We start from the raw sequence: 19,787 nt of genomic DNA on the forward strand, positions 1-19,787 counted from the left end.
CATTAAACTCTTAACAGAACAATACAGAATCAAAACACATAAAAACTTAGAACTTATGAAAGAATTTACAGAAGCTCAACATCAGGGAAAGACTCTGTTACAAAATGCTCTTTGTTTTTGATAGAGCAGAGGGCAAAAGGGCAAATAAGGAGAAAGAATTTGAGAAATATAATTGATATGGCTGGTCATTTTATATATACTGACTTTGAATCACATAAACAGATAAATATTTTCCCCATAATTGGCATGCTTTGGGTTACACATAAAACAGAAATGTTTCCTAGATATTTTATATTTTATTTAAATAATAAAAATATTAAAAATTTAAATCAGTATCAAATTATTCAAGGATTCTTTTAGAAATAGCTCATGGGAGAAAGAAAAATATCAAAACTATGATTAAAAATACTAGAAAATAATAACAATAAGAACATTATATTTTAAAATCTCTACCTGGCTGGTGTAGCTCAGTGGATTGAGCATGGGCCTGAGAACCACACAATCGCGGTTTGATTCCCAGGCAGGGCACATGCCTGGGTTGCAGGCCAGTTCCCAGCAAGGGATTCACGAGAGGCAACCATATATTGATATTTCTCTCCTTCTCTCCTTCCCTTCCTCTCTAAAGATAAATAAATGAAATCTTTTTTAAAAAAATAAAATAAAATCTCTAGTGTGGGGTCAATATAATCACACTCACATTTATAACATTAAATAAAGAGTTTTAAAAAGTGCCCTCAAAATTAATTGAAGACATTATAAAGACAGCCAAAACAGCAAAACAAAGAGGGGAAGACTCATTACATGAGAAATAAAGATAATAAACTGAAATTGGAAGAAAAGAAAAAAATGACAAATAAACATAAGGGCAAGATAAATCTATGATTACTAAGCAGTGTAGAATTGCTTCAGATTTGTAGATAGATCAGTGAAATTATCTAAAGCACCCAGAAGCAGAAACAGAATTCATATGTAAGTATTTCATATGTAGATACACACACACACACACATACAAGGTGGCATTTTACTTCAATTAAGGATGACTGTGATTCAATAAAGAGCACTGGGAAAATAGGTTAACCTAAAGGAGTCAGGAGAGGAAGTTCAGATTTGTTTACTGACTTCATCATGTACCCCAAATTACAAATGATTAAAGAGCTATTTGAAACATGAAAAAATTACTTCTGACTTCCACCAAGATGGAGGCATAGGTGGAGACACAGTACCTTCTCACACAACCAAGTTTAGAGACAACTAAATATTAGCAACAGAAAACACAGCCAGAGCACAGAAAATTGAACTTTTCGGAAGTCTGTTAACAACAAATTCTTCAGCCTGACCGGTAAGGGGCAAAACCAGCAGCTGGTGAAAGCGGGGTTGCACAGGAAAACTCCGTCAGACGGACTCAGGCCGTGGAATCCAGGTGCAGGGTTGGACCTAGTGTGAGACCGAGCAAGCGACTGAGCGAGCGACCATGGGGAAACAGCGAGGGAGCAGGGCTGCGGGTTGACCTTGGTCGCGCATTTCTGCGCGGACAGATGGGCGAGGGAGTGGGCGATTGGACCGGGACCCAGCAGGTCCCCAGGGCAAGTGGCGGTGGGCACCGCCATTTTCCCCGCTCTGACCACGCCCCCACATACAGCGTCACAACTCAGCGACCTGGGAGTCCAAGGCTCTGCTCCTCATACTTAAAGGGCACGAACAGACCAAAAATGGCTCAAGAAGATCTCAAAGCCCCAGAGCCTATAAATCTAAGCGATGAAGAAATAGCAAAACTCTCAGATGCACAGTTTAAAACACTGGTGATCAGGATCCTCACAGAACTGGTTGATTATAGCCACAAATCAGACAAACATATGAAGGTAAAACTAATTGAAATGAATGGAATTGCACAGGAAACCAATAGCAATGAAAAGGAAACTGGGACTCAAATCAATGAAGTGGACCAGAAGAAAGCAAATAATGGCCAAACAGAAAAGAGTGAAGAAGCAAGAATTCAAAAAAATGAGGAGAGTCTTAGGAACCTCCAGGACATCTTTAAACGCTCCAACATCCAAATTATAGAGGTACCAGAAGGGAGAAAGGCACAGCCACCAGTGGAAAACTTATTTGAACAAATAACAAAGGAGAATTTCCCCAATCTGGCAAAGGAAATAGACTTCCAGGAAATCCAGGAAGCTCAGAGAGTCCCAAAGAAGTTGGACCCAAGAAGGAACACACCAAGGCACATCATCATTACATTAGCCAAGATGAAAATGAAGGAGAGAATCCTAGAAGCAGCAAGAGATAAGGGGACAGTCACCTACAAAGGAGTTCCCATCAGACTGTCAGCAGTTTTCTCAAAAGAGACCTTACAGGCAAGAAGGGGCTGGAAAGAGGTATTCCAAGTCATGAAATCTAAAGACCTACAACCAAGATTGCTCTATCCAGCAAAACTTTCATTTAGAATGGAAGGACAAAGTGCTTCTCAGATAAGATCAAATTCAAGGAGTTCATCATCACCAAGCCCTTATTATATGAATGTTAAAGGGACTTATCTAAGAAAAAGAAGTTAAAAAAACTTGAACAGTGAAAGGACAGCAAACTCACAGTTATTAACAACCACACCTAAAACAAAAGCAAATTAAAAGGACAGCTAGATCAGGAGTGGAAACATAGAAATGAAGATCTCAAGGAGGGTTAGCAATAGGGGAGTGGGAGGAGGAGAAGGGGGGAGAAGGTACAGAAAAGAAGTAGCATAGACAGTAGATAGAAAATAGATGGGGGGGGGCAAGAATAGTATGGGAAATATAGAATCTAAAGAACTTGAGACACATGGTCATAAACTAAAGGGGGGTAATGGGGATGGGGAAGTAGGGTGGAGGGGAATGAAGGGAGGGAATAGAACAACTGTAATGGCATAATCAATAAAAAATAAATTAATTTTAAAAAATTATTTCTACAAATTAGAAAAAGATATGAGTTTTATATCATAGTAGAAACAATCTCTCTCAATAACATCAAGTATAAATACTTTAAAGTGAAAAAATACATTTGAATATATGACATTTTTAATAATTATAAACAAAAATTAAAAGAAAATGAAGATTAGAAAATTCGGCATTACATAAAACCAAGAGAAGTTTCCTCAATGTATAAGTAGTTCAAACAAGCATTTAAAAACAGGGAGACCTGGACTTCTGGCCAAGATGGAGGCATAGGTAGACAATGTGCCTCCTTGCACAACCAAAAGAAGGACAAAAACAATTTAAAAACAAAAAACAACCAGAAATGACAGAAAATCAAACTGTATGGAAGTCCAACAACCAAGGAGTTAAAGAAGACACATTCATCCAGACCAGTAGGAAGGGCAGAGACAGGCAGCTGGGCAGAGAAGACTCATGGCAAGGGAGCAGCTGGTGAATCCAGTAAGGTGGCAAATTGTGGAGTAGGCAGTCCCACATTTGCATGCAGATAAACCAGGAGGAACAACTGGGGAGTGAGACAGACCATGAAACCTAGGGCTCCAACACAGGGAAATAAAGCCTCAAACCACTTATTGAAAACACCTGTGGGGGTTGAGGCAGCAGTGGGAGAAACTCCCAGTCTCACAGGAGAGTTCCTTAGAGAGACCCACAGGGTGTTAGAATGTACGCAAACCCACCCACCCGGGAATCAGCACCAGAAGGGCCCACTTTGCTTGTGAGAAGCGGGAGAAGTGACTGAAATCTGGCAGAGAGCAGAGCAAGTGCCATTGTTCCCCCTTGGACTCCTGTCCCACATACAGCATCACAATGCAGCAACATGAGCTACCCGGTCCTGGTGAACACCAAAGGTTCTACTCCTTACTATGTAACAAGTGCACTGAGACAAAAAAAAAATGGCCCAAAGGAAACAACTGATCAAAGCTCCAGAACAAATATAACTAGGCAATGAAGAGATAGCCAACCTATCAGATGCACAGTTCAACACTGGTAATCAGGATGCTCACAGAATTGGTTGAATTTAGTTGCAAATTAGATGAAAAAATGAAAGCTATGCTAAGTGAAATAAAGGAAAATGTACAGGGAACCAATAGAGATGGGAAGGAAACTTGAACTCAAATCAATGGTGTGGACCAAAAGGAAGAAAGAAACATCCAACCAGAAAATAATTAAGAAACAAGAATTCAAAAAAATGAGGAGAGGCTTAGGAACCTTCAGGACATCTTTGAACATTCCAACATCCAAATTACAGGGGTACCAGAAAGGGAAGAGGAAGAACAATAAGTGGAAAACTTATTTGAACAAATAACAAAGGAGAACTTCCCCAATCTGGCAAAGGCAATAGACTTTCAGGAAGTCCAGGAAGCTCAGAGAGTCCCAAAGAAGTTGGACCCAAGAAGGAACACACCAAGGCACATCAGAATTACAAATAGCCAAGATTAAAATGAAGGGGAGAATCCTAGAAGCAGCAAGAGAGAAGGGCACAGTCACCTACAAAGGAGTTCCCATCAGACTGTCAGCGGATTTCTCAAAAGATGAGAAAGGGCAAGAAGGGGCTGGAAAGAAGTATTCCAAGTCATGAAATCTAAAGACCTACATCCAAGATTGCTCTATCCAGCAAAGCTTTCATTTAGAATGGAAGGGCAGAGAAAGTGCTTCTCAGATAAGGTCAAGTGAAGGAGTTCATCATCACCAAGCCCTTATTATATGAAATGTTAAAGGGACTTATCTAAGAAAAAGAAGATAAAAAACCATGTATAGTAAAATGGCAGCAAACTCACAATTACTAACAACCACATGTAAAACAAAAACAAAAGCAAACTAAGCAAACAACTAGAACATGAACAGCAACACACAAATGGAGATCATATGGAGGGTTATCAACAGGGGAGTGAGAGGAGGATAGAGGGGGAAAAAGGTACAGAGAATAAGTAGCATAAATGGTAGGTAGAAAATAGACAGGAGGAGGTTAAGAACAGTATAGGAAATGTAGAAGTCAAAGAACTTATATGTATGACCCATGGACAAGAACTAAAGGGGGGGAATGTGATAGGGGAATAAAGGGGGGAAACGGGACAACTGTAATAGCATAATCAATAAAATATATTAAAAAAATGAAAAAATGGAGACTCCATTTATTTTTGATATGTAGTTATAGATTTCATCAATAAATAAATGAAAAAATACCAAGTCATATCAATAAGCAAAAACATTCTATTAAAATAATGAAATAGAATTTATGCTTCTCAACTTGAAAAAGATTAATGAAGACAGACTACCCAATGTTAGACTGCAAGGGAAAAAATACATTTTACCTACTACTGGTACAAATATAACTTAGAACAATCTAACAGGGGTTAGTGTTTATAAAAATGTAATGTGCATATTCCATTTCTAGAAGTGTATTCTAAAGATATAATTATGAAGGTGAGCAAAGATGTGTTAAAATTAGAGACAAACTAAATGTCCAACAATAGTGGTTTGATTGAGTAAATTATGCTACATGAAAGAGATGAAATAACATTCAGCTATTAAAATCATTTTGCAGAAAAGTACATAATGCTGAATGAAAAAGACAGGATATAATTCAATATGATTCTTCCTTGAGTTAAAAATATATACACAGATAATATATAATATATATAAATAAACTAGATGAATTTATGCAAATGTTAACACATTAACAACAGTTTCCCCTGTTTGGATGATTTTTGCTTTTCTATTGGTAATTTTTGTGTTTTTTTACTTTTTCTATAGTGATCATGGATGTTTTTATAATCAGGAAAAGAAAATCTACTATTTTAAGAAATGATTCAAGTCCTTGAATGAAAGTTACTAAACTTTTTTTTTTCCCAAAAATTTCTGTTAATGAGCTTGGCTCACAAGCCAAAGCCAGATGTATACTCAGGTTTTTTCTCCTCCTCTGTCCCTACTCATCTACCTCTCTTTTCATGACCTTCATCCCCAGAGTATTCCTCTGTACACTTTGTACATAAACAGCTCCTCCTTTGAGCCCTTTCCTGGGTTTCTGGAATAAGGGAAAGGCTGGGAAGCCACACTGAGCCTTGAGGTTCCATAGAAGCTCCAATCTGCTGCTCCAGACCCGTGTAGACGGTATGCCCTCCAGCACACTCTATCCCTTTCATGACTCTCCTGAGCTCCAGCCAGCCCTGACACAATGGAAATGTCACAGCTTCCACAGGAAGAAAGCCAGGCTGAGAGCCCAGTGTGGTCAAAACAAACTGTGCAAGCCACAGAGCAGAGGGCAGACTGTGGCAATTGCTGTCGCTATTCATGTGTCCAGGCTGACAACAGAACCCCATAGAATGGCAGTGACTAACCAGAGCATCTGAGGGCAGCCTGGGGTAATTTTTTTACAACTAGACAAGAGTCCTACTGCAATACTTGAGGTTAATTGTATAGAACAAAGCTAAGAAGACATCACCACTGTTTCCCCATGCACATGGCCTGAACAGTCCTAGCTTCTCTGGGCTTCGACAAGGAAAGAGAGACAGGATATGAACTGTAGGTAGAATGGGTTCCAGTCCATACAGTGGTGCAATATTTAAAGCTTCAGTTAGCCCTAAGTCCCTCCCCAACTAGCTTCTGTCCATTAAAATAATTCCTAGAAGCCTTGACACAATTAGTTCATATCAACAGACTACTTGCAGCCTTCTCTCTGGAGGACCCATTAGAAATAGAATGGTGGGCAGGACATTCTTAGAAGGAGTCACGTTGATGAAGGTGTTTCTTAAGTGAACAGATCTAGCAGGAAACCACAAGTGGTGAAGGGCCACAACGGGGCTCTGAGGGGCCATCAGAAAGGAGGGAAACACAGGAAGAAGAGGTGTCTAAAGCAGCGTGAGGAGGTTCAGAGATGCAGTTTCCCTATTTTTCATCCTGGGCCAGCCATGGGTTTGGGGTTTTTGCCTGTCTTCAGCATTGTCTTGGTGGTGTGGTGTATGGGGGCTTTTGTTTGAGTTGCATGTGAGCTGGACTTAGGATAATGGTACTCAGCTGAAATCCACTGAATTCTTGTTCTGCACTGAGAGTAATAGTTGGCAAATCTTGGTTATTTGGAAACAAATTTAATATAACATCCATATGGGTTTAACATTCTGAAGGGCCAATTCATTTCACATGTTTAGATGTGAAGATTTTGCCCAAGTGGTAAACGTCCAACTGTGTTTTGTATAAGGCCTTTCTGTCTCCTTTGCCATTCATCAAAACTTAATTGCCCAATATCCTAGCTCTACTGAGAGCCACCTTCTTTAGGGAGTAGAGGATGAAGAGTGGTTGGCATGAGCAAGAAGCCAAGATTATTGAACGTCACTAGGGTCCAGCAATGTATTGGCCCACACTCACTATAATGTGTTCCTGATTCAAGAGGTCATGTTATTTTCACTTAACCTATTGGAATGAGGAAGTGACTGGGACCATAGTGTTTAGTGAAGTAGAACTCCACCTACAGGTACCAGAGGCCCCCAGATTAATTATAGGTCATGCCTATCCTCCAAAAAGTCTCAGTGATCCCAGACTGCACCAAGCAAGATACATGAAGAGCCAAGGCCACATCTCCTTAACATGATTATAGGAAAAGTCCTTTCATTCCAAACAGTCAACTTTTGTTGCTTCAGTGAACTTCTCTTGGTCTATGAGAAGCTTAGGAAAGAGCATTCCTTTTGAGAACACAATTTCAATACTCATGTTCATACTGCATAATTCCTAAGTAAACATCTTAGAAATCTCAGGAAACATGTCAATGGACTTCAATAATGTCCAAATGTCTTTCCTGTCCCTTGCATGTTGCTCTAAATTATATGTCATAAACCAGGCTTGCTATATTGTTGTCACTTTAAACAATATTTACTGGTATGTTGTTAATGATATATCCATTTTAAAAAGAATCATAGAGGTTGGTTCTGTCTGTGTCAAGAACAATAATGGATCCTGAACACATTATAAATGGGAGAAAGGATGGAAAGAGTGAAAAGGAAGGAAAGCTAGAAGCCAAAGTCTCCTCCCATTACTCTCCTTTATCAAGGTGGCTTTGTTTTTACTTTTTTTTTTTTAAAAAAGCAAGGTTTTTTTTCATGAATCATAGTCATTTAGAGACTTCTCCACTAAAAAATAAATAGAAGTTTTTACTACATTGCTCCAAGTTTACATTCTTTGATGAGTTTCGGCAAACAGGAGAGAGAAATATTTTCCCTAACTGGCCACCTGGCTCAGCTCTCCCATTGCCTGCGCCCCTCTCTTGAGAGCTCCCTTACTTAATTCATCTTTGGTATTGGCTTTAGGTTTTCACTCACTATAGTGGGTCTTCTCTCTATAAGAATCATTCCAGTCCCACAAACAGCCCTAGTTCTAGGTTCTCCTTCTATGCAAATCATTTGTTAAATCATCTCATTTCTCCCATTCCTGATTGTAGGGACCTATTTGTTTTTGTTGTTTTTAATCCAGTTCAATGTCTTATGTCTGGTTGTACTGATTCTCTTTAGAGAATCAGGATTTTGTTTTGATTAAAATCAGTAGTAACCATTGTCACAAGGATAGATATAAAATGCAACTGAATTGAAAGTAATAAATCCTTATATTTATGGTCAATTGGCTTTTGACAATGGTGTAAAAGAAATTCAACAGAAACCCTTTTCATCAAAATGGCACCCAAAGCAAAGAAGGAAGCCCCTGCCCCTCCCAAAGCTGAAGCCAAGGCAAATGCTTTGAAGGCAAAGAAAGCAGTGCTAAAAGGCATCCACAGCCACAAAAAGATCCACACGTCACCCACCTTCAGGAGGCCTAAGACACTGTGGCTCTGAAAGCAGCCTAAATATCCTCAGAAGAGTGCCCCCAGGAGAAACAAGCTTGACCACTATGCCATCACCAAGCTCCCCCTGACTACTGAGTCAGCCATGAAGAAGATAGAAGACAACAATACACTTGTGTTCATTGTGGATGTCAAGGCCAACAAGCACCAGATCAAACAGGCTGTGAGGAAGCTGTATGATATTGATTTGGCCAAGGTCAACACCCTGATTAGGCCTGATGGGGAGATAAAGGCATATGTTCGACTGGCTCCAGACTATGATGCTTTGGATGTTGCCAATGAAATTGGGATCATTTAAACTGAGTCCAGCTGGCTAATTCTAAATATAAAAATTTTATGCTATAAAAAAAGGAAATTCAATGGAGAAAGTATAGGATTTTTTCCAAATAATGCTAGGAAAATTATATATCCACACACATAAAGATGAACCTTACACTATACATAAAAATTAACTTAAGATGGATCAGAGATCTAAACATAAAACCTAAAATACAATGTTAAAAGTCTAGAAGAAGACAGGAGCAACTTAACTTAAGATAAGACTTCTTAGATTTCCTATATACAACACCAAAACCATGATCTGTAAAAACAGATACTTTGGACTTTGTCAAAATTCAAAACTTTTGTACTTCAAAAGGTATCATTAAGAAAATAAAAAGATAGGCCACAGATTGGGATAAAATATTTTTGCACATTATATATCTGACAAAGGACTAGTTAGTATCCAGGACATACAAAAAAGTCTTAGAATTCAATAACAACAACAACAAAAAAAATAAACAGCTCAATTTTTAAACAGGAGCCAAAGGTAGAAATAAACATTTTATCAAAGAAGATATATAAATGGCTAAGTTCACAAAAAGATGGTCTATATCATCAGTCATTTGGGAAATGCAAATTAAAACTACAATGAGATATCATATCATACCAACTATAATGGCTATAATAAAAAAGACAAATAATAGAAAATTCAGGATGTGGGAAAACAGCAAATCTCACATAGTGCTGATGGGAATGTAAAATATGCAGATGCTTTGGAAAAAAGTTTGACAGTTTCTTAAAAGTTAAACATAAATTTCCCATACGACCCAGCAATTCCAGACCAGTGCATCTAACCAAGAGAAATGACAAATATGTCCACACTAACATTTGCGCACAAATGTTCATAGCAAAATTATTCATTATAGCCTAAAAGTGACATAACCCAAATGTCCATAAACTAGAGAAAAGATAAACAAAATGTGTCATATACCTACAAGGGAGTATTATCAGCAATAAAAAGGGAAAAATATTGACACGTGCCTACTGGGTTGACCAAAAAGTTTATTGTTTTCTGTTCAATGGCCCTAATAGTGCTTAGTTGTCTTTAACTTCATTCAAAACAATGTTTTTAGATTGAATTGTGACAGCTGATGCAGTGTGCATTTAAAAACTCATCAAAATTGGTGAATTTTTGTGCAGCCATTTTAATATTGAAGATGAAGAAAAATATGCAGCATTTTCAACATATTATGCTTTATTATTTCAAGAAAGGTAAAAACACAACTAAAACACACACAAAAAAAGGTCTGTACAGTATATGGAGAAGGTGCTATGATTGATTAAATGTGTCAAAAGTGGTTTGTGAAGTTTTGTGCTGAAGACTTCTCCCTGGATGATGCTTCAGGGAGTTGACAGTGATCAAACTGAGACATTAATTGAGAACAATCAATGTTCTACTATGCAGGAGATAGCTAACATACTCAAAATATCCAAATCAATAAAGTTATGGGTAAAAATGAAAAATGTGTCTTTTTGCCAAAGGGCGGTAAGATCGAAGGTTGGATGGGGGGGTAGGGGACACTGGTGGGAGGAAACTGGAGACAACCATACTTGAACAATAATAAAAAGAAAGAAAGAAAGAAAAATATGTCTTTTATTTTATGGAAAAATTCTAAACAGACTTTTTTGGTCAACCCAATACAACATTAATAAAACTTCAAAAGCATTTTAAGTGAAAGAAGCCAAACACAGAAGACTATATATTGAATGATTCCATTGAAATGAAATGTCCTGAAAAGGCAAATGTACAGAAAAAGAAAGTAAAATAGTCTCCTGAGGCTGGAGGGTAGAACAGGAATTAAGTGTAAATTGGAGTGATGAAAATGTTCCAAAACAATTATTGTGATGTTACACAACTTGGTAAATCTACAAAAAAAAAAAAATCACTGAATTGTGCATTTAAAATGGATGAATTTCATAATATGTAAGCCACACCTTAATAAATTTGTTCAAAGTCAGTAGCAAATAAAGGAAATGCAGCAATAAAAGATTGTAAAGTTAAATTTTCTACCTCAACTTCAAATGTTTTCTATTCTTTATTAACTCTTTTAAAAAAGAATAGTTCTCAAACTATGAAAAAAGAAAAATAATAATGAAGAATGTCTTTTCTGAAAGTTTAAAATTATCCATTAGTAGAAAACAAATAAGTTCAAATTAACCTAGGCATAATCAAAGGGAAAGCTTGATTTCTTCTAAACATTTTCTTTGTATAAGACATCTCATCTCAATCAAAATATAGCCCACCTCCATAAGAATTAGTCCTGAACCCCCTAGTCTGGAGTCAGATATTGGGACAATCATTCTTGACATTTTCCTCAAAGAGCTTTTTCAAACAGATGTAAAGAAGTGGAGGTAAAGCAAGGAAGGTTGGGAGGGACAAAGAAAAGCAAGCAAGCTAGAAAAGGCGACAAGCATTTGAGATATGAAGAACCTCCACCCAATCTCCAAAGTTGGAGATTTCACCCAATTGGTGAACCAAATGTCCATAGCTGCCAACTCTCAGGGCCAGCTTTCAGGAAGAAGAGCCATTGCTACTCCATTCCCTCAGCATCATGTGCTCTCTCACACTCTATTCCTGAATAAATACAAGCAGACAAGTTATACCAGAGAGCTCCAAGCAAAACCCAAGTGCCCCCTGAAGTTGATTAACTCAGGAAGCCCACCAAAGTGATTCAGTGCCTTATTCTCTGATAGCCAGGGAATATGCAGACCACTACCTATTATAGAAGCCCCCAATCCTGAGCAGAATGCAGACTGTCCTTTGCCTCCAGTGCCCAAATCCCAAGTCAGGTTATTCTTCACAGCATCCTATGATCTCTTTAACACTCCTGTTCTTTTATTTTCCTTTCAGCTAAGAGATAGCTGACCATGAAAACAATCAGGATTCTTCTAAAGAAGTTGGAATTCTGAGGTTTCAGAACATGTATTGTGCAAAACCAAAACCTATGGCTACTTCTCTCCAGGGTTAGCCTTGAAATAATAACTAAGGTATGTCTGTGTTTAACTTTTTGTCAACTTCTATGATAGGATCCTAATCACAGCTATTTTCTATTGGATTCAGTGAGAAGATGACTTTAAGCCAGGCAGGCTTTGTAGAGGAATGATGTTGGGCAGATGAGCGAGTCTGGTTCTCTTTTAAGAACTGGGATCTTTTCTTTGGTCGGCTAGAGAGTAGGGTGTGAGAAATGAACCTCCTGCTGACACAAAGAAGGGGTTCTGGTAACTTTTTATTTTACCCACAAAAATTCTGAATGTCTATCAAACAAAAGGTGGCTTGTTTCTTTGCGGACTCAGTGATACTGTGGAATTGGCTGAGGTGGTTCCAAAAGGTGTCTGGCCAGTGCAAATGTATGAGCTTGGAGAAGGGCTTGCCAAATCCTGTTAAGGTTTATAGAAGTCAAGAAGCCATGGCATTCCAGCTCTGGCCATATTTCTCAAGTTCGGCTTAAGTTTTGTGCTTGCAGTTGACTGGCTTTTTTGTATTTTGATTTTCATTAACACAGAAGGCTTGCTGTTGGCAATAACGCCTTGGAACTTCCTTGCTGGGGCTTAACATTTCAGCACATTTTGCATTGCCTAATGATGGAGTTGCGGTTTGCCAGGAAGGGACTGTTAACGCTTTCCTCCTAGAACTGGGTAGAACTATCCCCATGCAAACCTCAGCTAGTTCAAACAAAGCTTCTGTAATGGCAAAGAGAGAGAAAAGCTGCTATAAATACTTTTATAGGCTGCATAGGTGATTTACAACCCACTTTATTAATCCTATAAAAAGGCACAGCTGAACGCCTTTAAGTTACATGCATACAGATGACTAATTAAATACACAGTTAAAAGTCTTGACCCAGCACAATTCTGACCATTAAAGAAACAAGCCCTGAATTCCCCTGTAGGCAAAAGTTTTTGGAGAGATTTGTGGGTGGAAGAAGGTGGGCGGGAGGAGGGGAAAGTTGGCAAGCTCCAGGGTGGCAGGTGAGAGAGCAGAGGGGGAAACTGAGTTTCTGCTGGTTCATGTTCACTCTCTTCACTACTGTTATGATGGCACAGCAGCTGTATGACTGCTGAACATTGCCAGTGGCCACTCCCTCTGACCTCTGACAATGCCTGGACCACACTTAGCTTGAGTAGAGATAAATTGAAGTGGCTTTGGATACAGAAAGAATAACAGATTCCTAGCAGTCAAGCTGGGAGGCACCTTAGCAACCTTGCTCATCCCAGTTGGTTTATACATTTGGAAACTAAGTCTCAGAGAGGAGAGGTGATTTTTTTCAGTCACAGGGCTAGTTAACAACAAAACCAGGACAAGGACCCAGAAGTGACCTCTAGAACATTAACCTCTCCAAGACACCATTCATTCCTCAGGCTGTGTTGCCAGGAGACATAACATATTTTGATGGGGGAGAGGGGATTAGTAGAAGGCAAGTCAGGTAGCATATGATTCCAAAACTCTCAATGTTTGCCAAACCATTTATCAGAAACATAAAAGGCCCTTTCTGTTTTTAAGGTTCTTGGAAGGGATTGGAAGAGGAAGGAGTGGCCTTTCCCATCAGGGAACAAGCCTCAACAATTCCTCCATCAGCTAAGTGGGGTGTTCTTTGCTGGTTGGCCCCCTCACAAAGTCTGGCTCTGTACAAAACATTTTTAGAAGCTCCCAAATCAGGCTATGAAAGCAACATGTGAGAACACAGGGGCTGATGGGACAGGAAGACTGGAGAGCATGCCTGAGGGGCCATGTGGAGCAGCCCATACTATTTCTCCTGCATTTAGTTCTTGAGATGACCCACCGAGGTCAAGGTCACCTCTACAACTAAGGCTGCCCAAGTAGGTACTGCAAGGGAAAATTTCTCCCCTCCCCAATCCACTAGCACTGCTCTATCTGCTCTGCTTGGTTTCTTTATGTCTCTGGGGCCTTTTCCTCAACTACAAAATGAAAGACGAGTTTTCTTTCTTTTTTATATGTGAAGCACAGACCATAGCTCTTGCCTATATCAAAACACATCACCCTCACAGTTTTTATTGATCTTCCATTCTTTTCCCCAGTTAATTCCTACCCAGTATTCAAGATTCTGCTCATATGTCACTTCCAAGTAAGAGAAGTCTTTCTGGATCCTAAGGGTAGATTCAAGGACCTCTCACCTGCTCACACACAGATGGCTATGCATACCCTTGTTATAGGAAGCACTCATCATACTCTTATAATTATCTAGGTTCAATTTTTTCTCCGCTAATCCATAGGCTCCATGAGGGCATGAACCATGTTGTCTTATTGACCATTGCATCTCAGACGTACATCATGGCACCTGGCATATACAGGGATGCTTATGAAACACTAAATTTCTTAAATGGACAAATGTCCCTCCTTCATACTATCTCTACATTGTTTCCATATCTTAAAACAGTTTTATAGAATATAATCTTTTCCCCATGAAAATAAAAAACTTATTTTGCTGCAGATACAGGGACAGAGATGAAAAATACTGAATGTGGGGATTGGATTCCTTTCCTACAGCTGCTGTAATAAAGTACCAAAAACCAGCTGCCTTAAAGAGCAGAAATTTGTTGTCTCACTGTTCTAGCAGCTAGCAGGCCAGAATCAAGGCATCCACAGAGTGGGTTCCTTCTGAGGACTGTAAGGGAAAGAAGGATCTATTCTCTCCTTGGCTTATAGATGGCTGTTTTCATGTTCACATGGCATGCTCTCTGTATGCCTGTTTGTCTCCAAATTTCCCCCTTTTTTAAGGACACCAGTCATACTGGATATGGCCCTTGCTACTGATTTCATCTAAACTTGATGATCTCTATCAAGACTCTGACTCCAAATAAGGGCACATTTGGAGGTACTGAGAGTTAGGACTTGAAGGGGTGAATTTAGCAGGGACACGAGTCAACCATAATAAGGGTAGTGGAAGCCACTGCAACTCTAGCTGGCCCTTTGAAAGACTAAAATCACAACAAAATAAAAAGTCCCCAAATTTTCTCTGCAGACTGGGTATGGTCACTTCTTGGAGGGCCTGGAAAGCCAGGCTGGGTAGCATAGTCTGAGGATAAAGTCCTCTCCAAATTGGGAGTCTTAGGATTTTTGAGGCCCGGAACCAGAGAGTGCAAAACCCTTGGTTAAAGCATCCCCTGCATTACCTGTCACAGTCAAAGAACTTCACTGCTTTCCCCTCACATCCATTCCTGTAATCACTAGAGGAGGCAAAGGGAAACTGAGTTTCCCAAGGGAGTTACAGGGTTTTCATTTCTTACTCTAAACTCACACTATTATTCCAAGAATAACTGTGAAATTGGAATTTGAGCCATAAACCTGGTGAGTAACCAGCTAAGGTCAAGCTGAAATATGACTTTGCTTGCTGATTCACTGTTTCTCTCTGAGTCCCTTTTTCCCTCCCATCAACGCCATATTCGGGCAGATTTCTAAAGCAGCCTCTCTCCTGCTTCTTTCTTTTTCAATTCACATTTGTTTAACTGTGAGAGATGTTGAGTATCTTTTTCCATGTTTATAAGCCAGGCAAGGCATACTTCCTCTTTTGCAAGCCCTCTTTATATACGAAGGAAGGTAGCTCTTAATGTGGCTCTTCCCCCATCCCAAGTTTCCAAATTTCAGTTTTACTCTTGAAATTTTCCCTGCCAAAATTTTAAATGCTTCCATAGTCAAGTAATATATTTTTCCTCTTGATCTTTTACATTGTGTATGTGTTTTCCTCTTGGAAGGCTCACTGTTTCCTGGGTGGCGCATTCTGTCCCCTGCTTCCTACGCCAGGATTGCTCAGGCCTGACTTCTTTAGACATCCTGAGGGACTGCACAGGCTTCTCACGTGATAGGTTTTGTTTTCTCAGAGGGGGCTTTGCAATATCCTGGATAAGACACATTAAATAGCCTCAACTAGCACTTCTGTTTATAGTTTCATCATATTTTATGTAATTGTCTAGGTAAATGTTTGTGTCTCCCACCAGACTGGTCTCTACTTAAGGCAGATAATGTGTTTTTTTCACTGTTATAACCCTGGAGCCTAATACAGTGACTTGCAAACAATAGTTTTTCAATAAATGCTCCTTTGATGCCATCATGAGGGTCTCTCCTGTCATTTGGGTGCCCCTTATCCTTTAAGTGTCCATGCTTAATTCTCTCATATTATTCAGAGACTTTGTTAATCCATTGGTCACATGATATTAAGATCATCATGTGACCCTACGCTAAAAATATTTTTATTAGCAAAAGCAGCTAAAGTCTGAATCATTTGGAGTCACCCAAAGTCTATCTTTAGGCCTGCTTGTCTTCGTATGAGGCTGAAGCACTAAATGACTTTTCACCCAATACTTTGGCTATTTCTTAAGTTAATCTTTGTCATTTGTTCCCTCTCACAGGCAGTCACTGAAAGCTCCATTTTTAGTGGCTTCCATTTTGCTTGACTGTTCATAAAGGAACAAAGCTCAATCTTTATTGACAAGTGGATGCTATAAATTGAATTTTAGGCATTTTTTCATGTGGCTATGAAATAAAATAGTAGAATAGTGATCTCCTCTTTCCCAGCGTACACATGTGGCAACCACCACTCTCCCCCACTCCGTTTTTCCTCTCTCCCTCACCACTGCTGAGAAGAGAGAAGACACATGCTTGCTGAGCTACTTTAAACCTAAGAAACCAAATGCAATTATTTCATTTGAAGAAAACAACCCCAACTTTGCATTTCTAGTTCCACCTTAGCAAAATAAGGCTACTACTCAGGAGCTGGACAAGCATGTGAAGTGAGAGAATGAGAAGAATGAAGTGGGATGTGCCCGTCAAATCCAGCACAAGTCTCCTGTTGGATTTGCTGTGAAAGTGACTCATTTCATAAACAATACAGCTGCTGTGGGAGGCAGCCCTGTCAGATGTGATGGATGGCTGTGTATCTCTGGATCTTCTGCAGTTGTCAAGGCAGACAGGCTTTGGGGCCAAGCAACCATATCAAATACATCTTGAGTTAATAAGAAATATGAGAACTCTTTCTACCAATGGTAAAAAAAATAAGGCAAAATTCTCTGAATTCTGGAACTATGGACCCACTCCACATGCTGGCCGCAGCCTTCCTCTTGACCATAGTTCCACAGATGATCTTTCTGAGTGTCCCTGCTTTGCAAGGAGAACTCTTGGAGTCACTCTTCCTCTCATAGAGTAAGGTCAATCTCAGTTGGTCCTGAAGAGGATGCCTGTGTAGAAGAGTGGGTAAGTGGTAGCTGTTAAGAGAAAAGAATAGATTTCTGGCAAATATGAGCTTGAGAGAACAAATCAATGGGTTGGATAATGACTGTTTTCTTTTCTTAGTGTGGATCTACCCCCATTTCTCATTTCTAGCAGGAACACCGCCAACACAATAACTCCTGGGGGTCCCAAGCAAGGAGAGCCAAGAATAATCACCTGTGGACTATGTGCATGTCAGAGGGCATGGCCATTAATGAAGATAATCTCCATCTCTCTTCTCCACTCAGGTTTAAGAGACAATGGGTTTTGGTCTGATCTGACCTCTCAACTCCTAGAGAGCCTGAGTCCTGGAAAGGAAAATCACTAATTTGACAGAGGGAATGTGATTGAAAGAACTCTGGAAAGGCCTCTGAAAAGCCCACATACTGCCCAACCCAGGTATGTGCCCTGACTGAGAATTGAACTCATAACCTTCTGGTGCACAAGATGATGCTCCTACCAACTGAGCCACCCAACCAGAGCTATCTCTATAATTTTTAATTTAAAAATGCTGTATGCTGTATATGGAATCATACAGTATGTAACCTTTTGATATCAGCTTTTTTTATTTAGCATAATTCTCTGGAGATTTATCCAGTCTGTTGTGCTGCATCTACAGTGCAATTCTTTATATCGCTAAGTAGTATTTTATAGTATGGATAGACCAGTTTGTTTAACTACTCACCTGTTGGACTTTTGAGTTGCTTCCAGTTTATGGCTAGCACAAGTAAAGCTGTTATAGACATGTGTGTACAGGTTTTGTGTGGACATAACTTTTTATTACTCCAGGAAAAATGCCCAAAAGTGGCTGGGTCATGTAGGAGTGGCCTGTTTCATTTTGTAAGAAACTGCCATATGCTTTTCCAGAGTGTCCGTACCATCTTACATTCCCATCACTCAATGTATGAGTGATTTCTGCCTTTGAAATGATTCTATGTGACTGTCAAAATCAAAGTCCTTTCAACAGTTTCCATTAAGCACCCCAAGAAGCAATAACAGAACTGGAAGCCCTCACCCATTTTGAGTCGCATGCTTTGTGCCCACATCTGCTAGAAGGTTCTCTCTGCCCACGCTCACTTTGATTCCACAGACTGTCTTCATGTTTTCCCTCCTCTAAGCACCTTCCAAATCCCTTCTCAACATCAGCTGCAATTCCTTTGTGTCTTGTTCTGATCCTAATCTCCTAATCCTCCCCAGATGCTGTGCCAAGCCCAGTGGTGTAGCTGGGCTGCAACCACAGCTCATGACTCAGCATCACGGACAGAAGAGTGGGGGCCTTTGGCTCTAGGGACCCAGGCCAGTGCTAGCCACTCACTCTTTCCAGGCCCAGAGGACAACTCTGTCTCCATCCCTATTTTGCCAAGTGTAAAACAGAACTACAGGAAGGGCAGAAACTGCAGGCCTGAACTGAACAGGCCACGACAGGAGTTTGCCTACAAGGAAGTTTGTGCAGGGGTGGGCACAGCCTCAGCACTAGCTTTACCATTTGGGCCAAGCCCTTCCTTGGTTCTGAACATCATGATCATACGTATAACAATGCTAGTTATTATTTATGGAGTATTTGATGTGGGCCAGAAACTTTTAAAATATACTTTCCCAGCATTAGTTTCCTAAATCCTCATAGCCAGTCCACAGAAACAGTTCTATTCCATTCTCTATTCTACAGCTGAGGAATTTGACACCTGAGATGACACAGAGATTAAAATCCACACAGCCAGCTTCAGAATTCACATTTTTAACCGCGTTATTTTATTCCCTCTCCAATGAGTAGAACTCTGCGGCTCCAGGACCTACAATCCTTAAGAGAATCCTGTGTCTCAGTCTTACTAATCCAGACTCACATCATTTTCACGAAGGGAAGAAGGGTCCACTTGGGAGGTGAAGGGTAGCCTGTCACACGCAACAGATGTACCATCTATTAATCAACCCCTCGTTCTTGAGAGTTGAGTAGCAGTGCTTGGTACACAGAGACCAACATCTTTTAGCAATTTACAAATTCCTTGATCAAGGAAGACAACCAAAAAATTGCTGCCCATACAAAAATGTTTAAGGGGATATGATATACAGCAAGCTTCAGGCAAGGGGTGTAGGCGAGCTTGGCTCTCATCCACCTGCTCGTGGCCTTGTGGCATGCCGCAAACTAGCAAGGACTCAGTGTAGCTTCATGGCATGCCACAGCCCCAAATGCATAGTTGTTGCATACCATTCACTTTGGCAACATGCATTCCACACGCCCCAGAATTCTGCAACTTGTGCTGTTGTGCCCTCTGATGCCACAGCTTGCTGACAGTAAATACTTCTTGATAAAGGACCTCAGCTCCCAAGCTGAATGTTATTTAACCAACGCGTTAGATTCTACCCACCCCCACTTTAAGCCACATCTCCATATTCTACACACACTCCAGCTTGCATAACCTGCTAAACATTCCATCCTGTCCTGAAGAGTAATGCCTTCTAG

At 39.9% G+C, this 19,787-nt stretch overlaps 1 long non-coding RNA gene and 1 pseudogene across 1 annotated transcript in view; one reads left to right on the forward strand and one right to left on the reverse strand.

Moving 5' to 3' along the window:
- The window catches only part of LOC119039994 (uncharacterized), an 86,251-nt gene that overhangs the window by 11,670 nt on the left and 54,794 nt on the right, over positions 1–19,787 (reverse strand). The gene's annotated exons all lie outside the window — the stretch shown is intronic.
- On the forward strand, positions 8,621–9,085 carry LOC119039993 (60S ribosomal protein L23a-like; annotated as a pseudogene).

This window comes from Artibeus jamaicensis, unplaced genomic scaffold (genome assembly GCF_021234435.1).
Source record: "Artibeus jamaicensis isolate MK-2021 breed Jamaican fruit bat unplaced genomic scaffold, CSHL_Jam_final scaffold_369, whole genome shotgun sequence".
In the NCBI taxonomy this organism is placed as follows: Eukaryota; Metazoa; Chordata; class Mammalia; order Chiroptera; family Phyllostomidae; genus Artibeus; species Artibeus jamaicensis.